Consider the following 13,174-nt stretch of genomic DNA (forward strand, 5'->3'; position numbering starts at 1 on the left):
CACTTTTTGCCTATTTCAGTTTCGCCGGCTCCCGTTTTTGGCGATTTGGAATTGAATACTGGGATACGCGGGGACGAACGCGATACTTTATCCCTATAACGATAACGGCGAAACGTCCGGCAACAGAGTTTTCACTCCTAATTGAATATGCCCCTAAGTCGTATATTTGTAGTGCAAAAAAAAAGATGCTTGGCGCAGCTGAGTCGCATTAGGACTGTGTGGAAATCCACAAACTGCTTAAACACTTAACTGACAAGTTAAGTTTGGAATAGATTTTTTAAAATGTTCAAATATTTTATTTAAAAAAAAAAATAATAATACATTTTTATATATATATATACATACATATACCTAGGGGGTGTTTTGCTTCCCATGCCTCCTGTGTCCTTACGCCCCATTGTAAAATTACCACCCACTCCCAGTGTAAATAGCCCCCACAGTTGCAAAATATCCCAACAGTATTATCCCCCCCCCCCCCCCCACACACAGACACCAAGTGTTTTTGTGGTGCGCAACCACCCCCCCCCCCCCCCCCCACCCATCAGTCCCCCCTACTGCAGCTGATCTCTCCATCTGCCGGCAGGAAATATTTTTTCTTTTCTCCTGCAGGTTGTAATACAGCGTTGTGTGATTGCTGATATCCCAGAATGCCGTGCAAACTGGCCATCGGTGACTACCGAGACTCGCTCCGCTGCTCCCTGCATGAAGGGGATAGCCAATGTGGGGGGCCTATTGCCACTTGGGATACATACACGTGTCCCAGAGCATGGCCAGGGTGGGAACACGCAAGATACTGTACACTCCACCAACAGGTGTTTGTTCTACATTGCCCCTGAATCTATACCTGCTTTATGTATCACAGTTACCATAATGGCTAAAGGCTTTTATAGTGGGGTTTTTTTTTGTTCACACAAGCCAGTGAGTAAATGCTGTTATATTGTTCTGAAAGTCTGTCTCACGTTTTTAGAGCATCATTTCTGAAGGACTCCTCGGTGAGCAAAGCTGTTCATCCTCTTCTACAACATCTCAAAATATTTTTGTTCTACTTTTAAAGTGTGTTTAACCGTGAGCATTTTTTTATTAATACAGTCAGGTGCATAAATATTGGGACATTGACAGAATTTTCATATTTTGGCCTCTATTCACCACCACAATGGCTTTGAAATGAAACAAACAAGATGTGATTTAACTGCAGACTTTCAGATTTAATTTGAGGGTAATTACATCCAAATCAGGTGAACAGTGTAGGAATTACAACGGTTTCTATATGTGCCTCCCACTTTTTAAGGGGCCAAAAGTAATGGGACAAATAAAACAATCCTAAATCTAACTTTCACTTTTTAATACTTTGTTGCAAATCCTTTGCAGGCAATTACAGCCTGAAGTCTGGAACGCATAGACATCACCAGACGCTGGGTTTCATCCCTGGTGATGCTCTGCCAGGCCTCTACTGCAAATGTCTTCAGTTCCTGCTTGTTCTTGGGGCATTTTCCCTTCAGTTTTGTCTTCATCAAGTGAAATGCATGCTCAGTCGGATTCAGGTCAGGGGAATGACTTGGCCATTGCATAACATTCCACTTTTTAGCCTTAAAAAACTCTTTGGTTGCTTTTGCAGTATGCTTCGGGTCATTGTCCATCTGCACTGTGAAGCGCCGTCCAATGAGTTCTGAAGCATTTGACTGAATATGAGCATATAATATTGCCCGAAACACTTCAGAATTCATTCTGCTGCTTTTGCAAGCAGTAACATCATCAATAAATACAAGGGAACCAGTTCCATTGGCAGCCATACATGCCCACGCCATGACACTACCACCACCATGCTTCACTGATGAGGTGGTATGTTTTGGATCATGAGCAGTTCCTTTCCTTCTCCATACTCTTCTCTTCACATTGCTCTGGTACAAGTTGATCTTTGTCTCATCTGTCCAGGGGATGTTGTTCCAGAACTGTAATGGCTTTTTTAGATGTTGTTTGGCAAACTCTAATCTGGTCTTCCTGTTTTTGAGGCTTACCAATGATTTACATTTTGTGGTGAACCCTCTATATTCACTCTTGTGAAGTCTTCTCTTGATTGTTGACTTTGACACATATACACCTACCTCTTGGAGAGTGTTCTTGATTTGGCCAACTGTTGTGAAGGGGTTTTTCTTCACCAGGGAAATAATTCTTCTGTCATCCACCACAGCTGTTTTCCGTGGTCTTCCAGGTCTTTTGGTGTTGTTGAGCTCTCCGGTGCGTTCTTTCTTTTTAAGAATGTTCCAAACAGTTGATTTGGCCACACCTAATGTTTTTGCTATCTCTCTGATGGGTTTGTTATGATTTTTCAGCCTAATGATGGCTTGCTTCACTGATAGTGACAGCTCTTTGGATCTCATATTGAGAGTCGACAGCAACTGATTCCAAATGCAAATGTCACACCTAGAATCAACTCCAGACCTTTTACCTGTTTAATTGATAATGAAATAACGAGGGAATAGCCCACACCCGTCCATGAAATAGCTTTTAAAGTTGATAGTCCCATTACTTTTGGCCCCTTAAAAAGTGGGAGGCACATATACAAACCGTTGTAATTCCTACACCGTTCACCTGATTTGGATGTAATTACCCTTAAATTAAATCTGAAAGTCTGCAGGTAAAGCACATCTTGTTTGTTTCATTTCAAAGCCATTGTGGCGGTGAATAGAGGCCAAAATATGAAAATTCTGTCAATGTCCCAATATTTATGCACCAGACTGTGTTTATTTTTTTAATCTCTTAAAACGCCACAAGATGGCAGCATCCCCTTCTGATGCTTTATTAGGCGGTTACATCCAATAATGCTTATTGCAAGCACAATCTCCCCTTGGGTGCCTGGCTATTGCTAAAAAGAAAAACAATAATCTTATTTTAAGCGTCGATATGATAGGGAATATAGATTGTAAGTTCCACTGGGACAGGAACTGATGTGAATGACTAAATAGTCTCTGTAAAAGCGCTACGGAGTATGTGTGTGCTATACGAATAGCTTCATACATAGCATACATAATTAAGGGTATCCGCATAGAAGTTTGACAATTAATATGTCGACATTCAATATGTCAACACCAGATGGTCGACATATACAAACGGTTGATGGGGTTAAAACGTCGACATGTTCAAGAGGTGGACACAAAATTTTTTTTAAGGTTAGGTAGTTGGGGGAGGGTTATGGTTAGGTACTAGAGCAGGCCTGGCCAGTCTGCGGCTCTCAAGCTGATGTGAAACTACACATCCCAGCATGCCCTGCCATAGTTTTAGCACTCCCTAATGGAGACTTGCAGCCAGCTTTCCCGAAAATATCCCAGATTCCCCCTACCCTGGCAGAACAGGGAATTACGGCAATCAGTTGCAGGGCCCATGCTTCTGCGACTAATTGCCATAATTACCGTTCGGGGAATCCGGTATGTTGAACAATCTCTATTCCCCGACATTGACTCGGAATCGGCAAGTCAGGGAGTTTTTAAAATGTTGAATTACCCCGATCCGCTGACGGATTGCTGACTGTCGATCTGCATATCTGGTCAGATGGGCAGTACGGGGAATTGGGGCTGTAGATGAATGGCCCGCATTCAGATGGCCGATGCCGCTACCAATTATCGCGATGGTGCTCTGTTGCTGCACCTTTGGACGCAGCACTCTGATCTGCGATGCCATCAGGGGCCGTCTTTTGTTCTCAGACGCCTCCTGCAGGATTAGCCTATTTTAGCATTGCCCAAAGATGTAGCAGTGATGCTAGTAGCCTACAACTCTGCAACGGGCCCTGAGTTAGGAGTGTGTGCCAGACTTTCATTGACATGTGGTAGCATGCACCCACATCATTGACTAATGTTTGATTATGTTTCTGAGTGAATTGGTCTGTTCAGTTTAAAGAAAGCTGATTAAAGCCATTGGGTCCTTGCCTGGTGGTGCACGGACCCAGTTGTACAGGTGTCATTACTGTTTGTACACAGCCCCTTTGTGTAAGGCCCTCCTGAGTATTGTACACCCGCTGCTCTTGTGTTCCTTGTGCTGACTGTGGGAGGGATCTCCCTGGAGCCAATCATTGGGATCGTCTTCCTGCATGGCAGAGGTGCTATCATCTACTATACAAATGACACCACACTATAGGGAATATTTATGAAACCAGATAAAGGGCGAAGTTTAGCTAAATAAATCTTGCCTAATTTGCGCAGCTTACCACCATCCCCATAGGAATCATTAAATAATCATGCGGGAAAAAAAGTGTTTAATGCCATCATAACCTGACGTTCCCTATACCAGGCGGGCCATGGGCCAGCGAAACTGGCGTGGCGTTCCCTCTGAGTGAAACCACTATGCGCATTTTAACGTAAGCCTTGGCAGAACTTGCTCTGCTTCAGACACCAAGCGAGGGATGGCCATCGGAGGGGTGTTCATTGATGGGTCCATCAGTGATTGTTTGCCATCGATGGCACAAAACCATCAATGGTAATCGATAGTTTGCAACCCTCGATGGCCACCGCTGAGGTGGGGAATGGCAGGCCGCAGGCCAATCAAAAACCAGCACGGGGCTTAGCGGGTGCTGTGCATGGGGATCAGCTCTGTCCCATCCCAAAAAATATCGGCTCAAACTCGTCCATAGATGGCAAAAAACCATTGCCATCGATGGTAAAAGTATTCGACACCAGCCATAATTTAATCAGGAAAGAAAAAAAGGAGTCTCTATATCCGGCGCACAAAGCCATAAACAATCGATGATTTTGAATCATCGATGCTCGATGTCCATCCCTACACCAAGGAGAAAATACTCAGAAGAGCAGAGTTTTTCACCGGGTCTCCTAGAGGTGCTCCGGTGTGGTAAGTACCATCTCAGATACAACCTTTAAGGCTGCGATACAGAGAGTAAGCGCTAGCTATTGGTATATAGAGTGGGATTATTATTATTACATTTTATTTATAGGGCTCCACAAGTGGTCCGCAGCGCCGTATATACAGTAAAGCATACACAAAACATTACATTACAATACAGTAACCAAAATATAAACAGAACACAATTAGCAACACAATTCTCCATACACAGTACAGCTGGGAAGGTGAAGGCTGTCATAGAAGTGCTAGAGAAGAAGGCTGTGAGACATTGGGGAGGAGGACCCTGCTCCTAGGAGCTTACAATCTAGTGGAGAGGGGAGAGGGACAGATGACATGAGGCATGAGTGTGTAGAAGGGGACCTGAGTGCAGGAAGTAGGGAAGGTAGAGATGGCTGAGGCAGGAGGGACAGAGACCTGGTGACATGGTTATGTGCTGGTGGGATGTATCAAAGCTTGGAGAGAGATGAAGTGAAAACCAATCAGCTCCTGTCATTTTTCAAACACATATCCCACATCGGCTACATGCACATTAACATGAGTTCTGATACTTACATTTCATCCATCAATTTATTTCCAAGAATTTGCTGTTTGATTGGTGTCTATGTAGCTACTTGCAGTTATCCAGACCTGCTATACCCTTACTAGTGCTGACAAGCAAGTAGCTCTACCCAACAATGGGGCATCCCCCTCCGTTATGTTTGGCAGCACATTCCTAATAGCAGCAGGTGATACTGGTTCCCAGAACTTCTCCAAGATGATAAATAACAAGCTAACAATTAGCAGATTTTTGTAACCGTTGCTACGCAACAGACAGACATAACTTCTTCCTACTGGTACAGAGAGCTTTAGGATGGCCCACGCATTGTGCGCCAGCTTCATACAGCCGCACTAATGTGATTAACTCTGGGAGGCCCGACCTGATCAGACAGGCCATCTGGCAATTCTGGCAAATGCTACAAGGGCCGATGGCTTTATGGGTCAGTACGGCCACCTGGAGGCCTGAATAAGCAGGTCAGTCTGTCTCCTGGCGCTCCGAAAAGCCGGCAGGCTTTCTCTAATTGACGTCGTGAGGTCACATTGTACAGCTGCTTATGTCACCTGAGGGGGCATGGATGGTCCATGGGGGGTTAACTTACTGTATATATAATAAGAATAGCTACAGAAGCTATTTTTTTAAATGTTGAAAACATACTTGCCCTTCTGGGAGACTCACAAATTTGGGGGAGAGTCTAGTGCCAAGCCCACCCTCCTTCCCAAAATCTCTGAAAAATGTTGCGACTGTCGGGCTGCAATAATGTGATTTGCCACCTGATGCCTCACTCCTCCCCACCTGGACCAATGTTGTATCGTTTAAAACACTCTAATACCAGTGCGCATATATCAAATGCAAGTGATGTACAAGGACAAAAATTCTCAGTTAATACAAAATCCCAGTATCGCCTGGTATGATGGCATGTGGGGACGTGTACCCTTTTTATGCCCATTAGAGGCCTTCTGCTACACGGGAGGTTTCTGTCTGTGGTTACTATGAGACGTGTCCCGGCCACATTAATTGTAGGTGACTTGGGGACAGTGATTTCTGCAATGCTGATCTCCTGCACTGTGTCTATTTGCAGAGAGATGTTTATTCCTGCTTTATTAGTAAACTATCGCTGGCAGGGGAGCTGGTGCTACAATCTGCACAGAAACATCCGGCTATGACGTCACAGCCCCTCGTTATCTGCTGCTCGCCCTCTGTATGGAGGAGGCACTTGGCATCTCTGTGTCCCAGCATCCCACAAGCAGCTGCACAGATTGGATGCTGGAAAGTCAGCCCATATCCCGGAGCACAGAAACCTGAGCACTTGTTCCGGCTGAATGTCAAGTGCAGTGAGCGTGTTTGAATAGTGCTATTTGCTGACAGGCGGGAGGAGCAGCAATGTTTGGCATTATCCATTTACACTCCCACTATAAACATCTGACTGTCGGACTAAGTTTTCTCACTGTGGGGGAGATGTATCAAGACTGGGAGAGAGTGGAAAAGTTGCCCAGAGCAACTGATCAGCTTCTAACTGTCATTTCATGGACTGTGCTGGATAAATGACAGTTTAGGTGCTGATTGGTTTATTGAGCAACTTTTCCACTTTATCTCTCTCTAAAGCTTGATACATTTCCCCCTGTATGGTCATGTGATCCAGGAGATCTGAGCCTGCACCGAGAGAATGGTAGTTACCATCTGCCAGCCATCAGTGTCACTATTGTAGTAGTGTGGGCGGGAATTAAAAACCCAACCTTTCAAATCTCCATGTGAGTTTGTTTCACTATACTGCCCCATATCAAGGAGATGTATCAAACCTTGGGGAGAGATAAAGTGCCAACCAATCCGCTTCTAACTGTAATTTTACAGGCTGTGTTTGGAAAAATGACAGGATCTGATTGGTTGGTACTTTATTTCTCTCCACGATATCTCTCTCCAAACTTTGACACATCTCCCCCACTGTGGAGAGAGATAAAGTACCAAGCAATCAGCTGCTAGCTGTCATTTTTTCAAACACAACCTGTAAAATAACAAGCAGTACTCACAGATGCCTGAAAGACAAAAAAAATATTGCTTGTGAAGTTTGAAACTTTTAAATAAAAAAAAATATGTAAGAAACTTCAGCTGCTGCAGTACCACTTCGGGCAGGCAGATGGCGATCATAAAATACTTTTGGGAGATGGGAATAATATCGCTTTGACATGTTGTGTCCTGTGCATGTGGAAACGACCTATTTATTTGAGTGGTATGGTGGAATCGTCTCATGAATTCCCTGCACGTGTGCCGTTACACTATTATGTAACACCGGCAGAGTATCGGGGGAAAAAAATAAAATTAAAATACATTTCAGTGGATATTTTGTAGATGCCAAAGTTTTAGCATTAATTAGAGATATAAATTGGCAGATTGTACAGGTATAGGAAGACTGTCCTCTTTAGGGAGAAGGGTAGTATGTAATCTGTCCATGCCCAGCACCCATTGTGGCTCATATGCTCAGTGTCAGCGGTAATACGTGTTTTACTACCATTTAAGGAGCTGAAGCGATTTGTTTTTTTTTTTACAATGCATTGTTTCAATTGGGACAGACAGAAAATTATTTTTGGAAGGATATTAGAATAAATAGAGTCACCTGATAACTGGAACAGGAATAAAAGTATTTTAAGCAGTTTATTAAGTACTTTAAAGGGAAAACCTGGGAAATATGAAGGGAAAAATAGGGGGAAAATATATACTTTGAATAAAAAATGAGGCAATAGAAACACAAAGTTAAATCTGAATGCAGAGTGCAATTATCTGGTGGCGTGTGTTATTATTTTATGATACTTTTCACCCCCCTCACCCACCATCAGATGTATGTAATGTAGTTTAAGACAGGGGTGGTTGGCACACTCACTGGTCCTTGGGAAATGTCCCCGAGCTAACAGGAGATCCCCTGTGTGATACAGTAAATTGTGTGTGTGATTGGCACTTCGGTGAAATTTAACATGGAGAATTTCACCGATCCTCCGACAGATCGCGGAACATCGATGGCCGCCAGACGCTACTTCCGAACAGCGGATCAGTGTTTCTGATCCCATCTCAGGATCGCGAGACCGGATGGTAGATGTATGGGGGGCTTTAGACAAAGCGGCACCAAAACCACTCTTCATGTGACCAATCAGCAATCAAGGCAGAGTTATATTGGCCATGCCATTTTTGTAGGTGTCGTGGAGATTTGTAGGTGGAGATTAATCCACCCAGCCCCCTACCTGGCACCCTAAGTGCCCATGGCCATTGCAGAACGTAGTAGCAATAACCTTGTACTGTAAGTATATGAGAAACGGAGAGAATTTATTTCTATATTATCGTAGATAGGCTGGAATTGTCTTTATTACAGTGCTGATGATAAAACCTAAACCTCAGAGATAAACCAACAATTGCAGAACAGCACTAATACCAAAAAAAATATATATAAACCTCTGGTAAGGCAGAGATAATGATCAAAATGCAGTAGCAATAATATATTTCTACAAGTATTATTATATATATTGCACTGATATTTAAAAATAATACAGATATCAATAATACCATAAAATGTCCAAGTCCATGAGTTTAACTCCCCCATGAGCAATTTTATAATCAATATTAAGAAACCTGTATAAAATCAGATCCCTATACACCCACTGTCCTGTGTATCAGCCACCAAATAGGTGAAATCTCCCCTCCTACATATCCTTTGGTAGCGGTCCACACACATAGATAGCATAGTGTCCCGGAGTCAGAGACCTGACCTATAAGTGGGAAATATTTATCAGAGTATTTGGCCATGTAGGTAATCCCAGGTAACCAACGGGATATGGTGATCACCCAAATGCTGGGGATTCCAGCCACGTGCTTTAGCTGCACTGCTTCCTCTATGCGGTGTCAGATGGAACCGCACCAGCTGGTGGCCCCACAAACAGGGACGGTACTCTGGATAGGTATGTTTTTGGTTAGAGGGATACACAGCTTCCCAGGCAGGCTATTAGGGTGTTACAGGTGGATGGTGCAAAACAGGGGCGCAAAAAGCTGAAGGGTCTGACGCGTTTCGCTCCACACACCGTGGAGGCTGTTCTGCAGTTGTTGGTTTCTCTTTGTCTTTTATATTTATATGTGGATCTCATTAATCTATCAGAACAGCAGCTCTCTAAGAATTCTATATATCACCATTATTTACGAAGCAAAAAATATAATTTTTATAGATTTTCTTTTTTACATTATTTACTTATAGCATCGGGTTCTTTTTCCTCTAAACCTCAAAGATGCTTATAGCATAGAGGAGAAGGGAGGTCGGGCGAAGTGGAGAGTAAAAGGAAGGGAAGGAATGATAGAGGGAGTAGGGGGGTCATTGTTTCTATTTTTCTCCAGATTGCAGCACAGAGTTACGCTGGGTACATACTACACGATGTGGGTACCCAGCGAGAGCACGATACGTGGCACTGTCCATACACACTGCACAATGCAGTGGACGACGGCGCCATGTGTGGTTCCATGCTGCATTTAGCAACATGGTGTCGTTCATTGCATTGTCCCATCTGCTGTGCTGCACAGCGGATGAGATGATGCGATGGACGCCCCACAGACATGCGCGACGGGCGTACACACTATGCGATCTGGACAATATATCATTACGATCTGCCTTGGAACAATATACTGTGAAATGGCGCATAGTGTGTACCCAGCTATAAAGAGAAGGTGTTGGTGGATGTAGTGAAAGTCTGCATGTGTGTGTGTGTGAGTGCTGATATGTATGTATATGTGTGTGTGTGTATGCGTGTGTGAGTGCGGATGTGTATGTGTGTGTGCTGGTGTGCATGCATGTGTGTGATGGTGTGCGTGTATGCGTGTGTGTGCTGGTATGTGTGTGCATGCGTGTGTGTGTGTGCTGGTGTGCGTGTGTGTGTGCTGGTGTGCGTGTGTGTGTGCTGGTGTGCATGTGGGGGGTATTGTAAGAGATTATGGCCCTCATTCAGAGCCGTACGCTCTGAGCAGAGCGCACGCTCTGAATGAGGCCGCCCTCCATAATTATGGAGCGTCCTCCTGGACGCACGTATAGCTGTGGGTCACCACCCACAGCCTATACGAGCGTGCAGTTTGATGGCCGCGATGGTCGTGACCATCGCGACCATCGAAACTGCGAGCCGGAGCCTGCGGTTGAGGTTTTCAACCGCAAGGCCCGGAGTGATTGTGGCTCTATCAGAGCCAAAATCACTCCCACTGACATCACTAGTGATGTCAGTGGGCCGGCTTCTGACGGTAGGCGTTCCCTTGGGAACGCCCCCGTCAGGGAGGCAGGCCCCGGCACGCCCACCAAAGGGGGCGTGCTGTCAATCAACATCGACAGCACGCCCCCTTTGATCAGACACAACGAGCGAAGGAAAGTCCTTCGCTCATCGCGTCTGGCGCATGCGCACGACGGAGCTCCCTCCGTCGTGCGCATGCTCAGTGCATACCATCGACCCACTTGCGAGCGTACAGCCGCTCGCAAGTGGGTCTGAATCAGGCCCTATGTTTGGGGGATTGGGAGAGAAAAGGGAAAGTGGTTTTGGGATTGTGCAGCACCTGTTCTGCGCATGTGATTGATTGGCTCGCAGTCACCCCTTTATCGGCTGCATGATTGACTTGCTGCAGCTTTTGGTGGGTGTAGACCAGGACCATTCTACAACACTTGGGTGTGACGCTGACTTCCGGCACCCGGCAGAGGGGTTCTGACGGTCAAGCTGAGTAAGCTTCAACTTACACATACTGGCTGGGGGCAGCGACCTGATGCCCTGACCAACTGAATTGCAACATCGTGACCCCACCCCCTGCTTTGCAATGATGGTAATGTGGCCATTGTATAGTGGGGTCACAATTAAGCAATTGTGCCACCACTCCCCATGCTCCGCCCACCTATGCAGCACCATGCCCCATGCTGTGCCAACTGGAGGGGCAGCTAGAAATTCAGCAACTGCACGTAAGAGCTAACGTGGCTGTTTCTGGGGGGGCATTGTACTGTATTTCACACTTATGATTTATTCATGACTTAATAAATAAAATAAAAATGTTAGCCAAAAAAAGTTTCTACAATCATCGTATTAACAATTAATACGAATTATTAATAAAAGAAAACAATGTGAACTTGTATTTTCATTAGGGGGCTCTTTGAAGTACTGACATTGATGTTAGTGTCCCTTTTAAATTTCAAAACCATTCCTCTTACGTTCTGAGGATGAGGAACTGTCGGGCTGTGAGAAGGTTAAATCCATGCATGAGACAGTGAGTATACAGTATATTTCCGTATCGCACCTACCACAGACTGACACCGCCTCTGACCTATAAACATCATCCTGCAAGAAATAGAATCCTATCCCCTGACATATGAGAAATTATCAGACTTTTCCCCAAAGTGAGCACAAATCCACCATTCTGCTTCACGTTCCGTCTCACGCCATAAGTTACCTTTAAAGTTCACAGGCTTAGTGTAAAACATTCTGAGGTAACACAGATTCCTCAGCGGGTGATGTCAGCACCTATCGCTTACAATTAGGTGAACGACACTGTTGCAGGAGGGAATTGGCTGATTAAGTGGCTGGAAATGAGGTGATTAAGCAGCTGTCTTGCCAGGAGGAACTGAGATGTAAATTCTAGATAGGAGATTTACTTTCATCTACAAGCTTATACCTGTCACTTCTTTACAACTAACTCCAGATAAGTCATTTGTAAGGACTATGGGGCCTATGCACAGGGCAGGCCCAAGCCCAATTTTGTTGGTAAGCGAATATATTTTTCAGCGCCCCTCAGGGGTACTGTGGTGCGCGACCAAAAAATATAAAGGGGCTAGGTCTTGTGGGAAAAGCCGCAAACATACCTAAAGCATGTATTGTGCTCCCGCATATCTTAAATTGACTTCTACCCATCATATCTTGTACTGTACACCCCATCTTTTATTGTTCTCTCCCCCTCTGTTTTATATTGTCCTCTACCCCCCTTCATGCCTTATATTGTGTCCCCCGTGCCATGTATTGGTCTTGCCAACCCTCCCCTTCTCTGTCTTATGTTGTCCTTCCCCATGTCTCATATTGCCCTGTGGGCCTGATTCAGAAGCGAGCGCTGAGCGCTCGCAACCGGGTCAATGGTGGCCCAGAGCGCATGCGCACGACGGAGCTGGCTCCGTCGTGCGCATGCGCGAGACCCGGATAGCAACGGGCACTCCGTCCCTCCGGGTCTCGCACCAAAGGGGGCGAGCTGTCGATGTTGAGTGACAGCTCGCCCCCTTTGGTTGGTGGGCCGGGGGGCGTGGCTGCCCAAACTGAGGCGTTCCCATGAGAACGCCTGTCGTTTGGGGGCGGCCCCACTGACATCACGAGTGATGTCAGTAGAGAGATTTTGGCTCTGTTAGAGCCGAAATCTCTCTGGGGCTTGCGGCCACGAGACCTTACCACAAGGGTCTCGTCGCAAGCCCGATGGTTGCGATGGTCTTGGCCATCGCGACCATCTTCCTGGCCGCTCGCTATAGCTGTGGGTGTAATGACTGCACCAGTCATTACATTTTAATGTCTTCTATATTTATGAAGACGCCATATACAGTCAGGTGCATAAATATTGGGACATTGACAGAATTTTCATATTTTGGCCTCTATTCACCACCACAATGGCTTTGAAATGAAACAAACAAGATGTGCTTTAACTGCAGACTTTCAGATTTAATTTGAGGGTAATTACATCCAAATCAGGTGACCGGTGTAGGAATTACAACGGTTTCTATATGTGCCTCCCACTCCCAATGTAACCTTTAATCAGCTAAATTTT

This window comes from Taudactylus pleione, unplaced genomic scaffold (assembly GCF_031769625.1).
Source record: "Taudactylus pleione unplaced genomic scaffold, aTauple2 ptg000189l, whole genome shotgun sequence".
Classification (NCBI taxonomy): domain Eukaryota; kingdom Metazoa; phylum Chordata; class Amphibia; order Anura; family Myobatrachidae; genus Taudactylus; species Taudactylus pleione.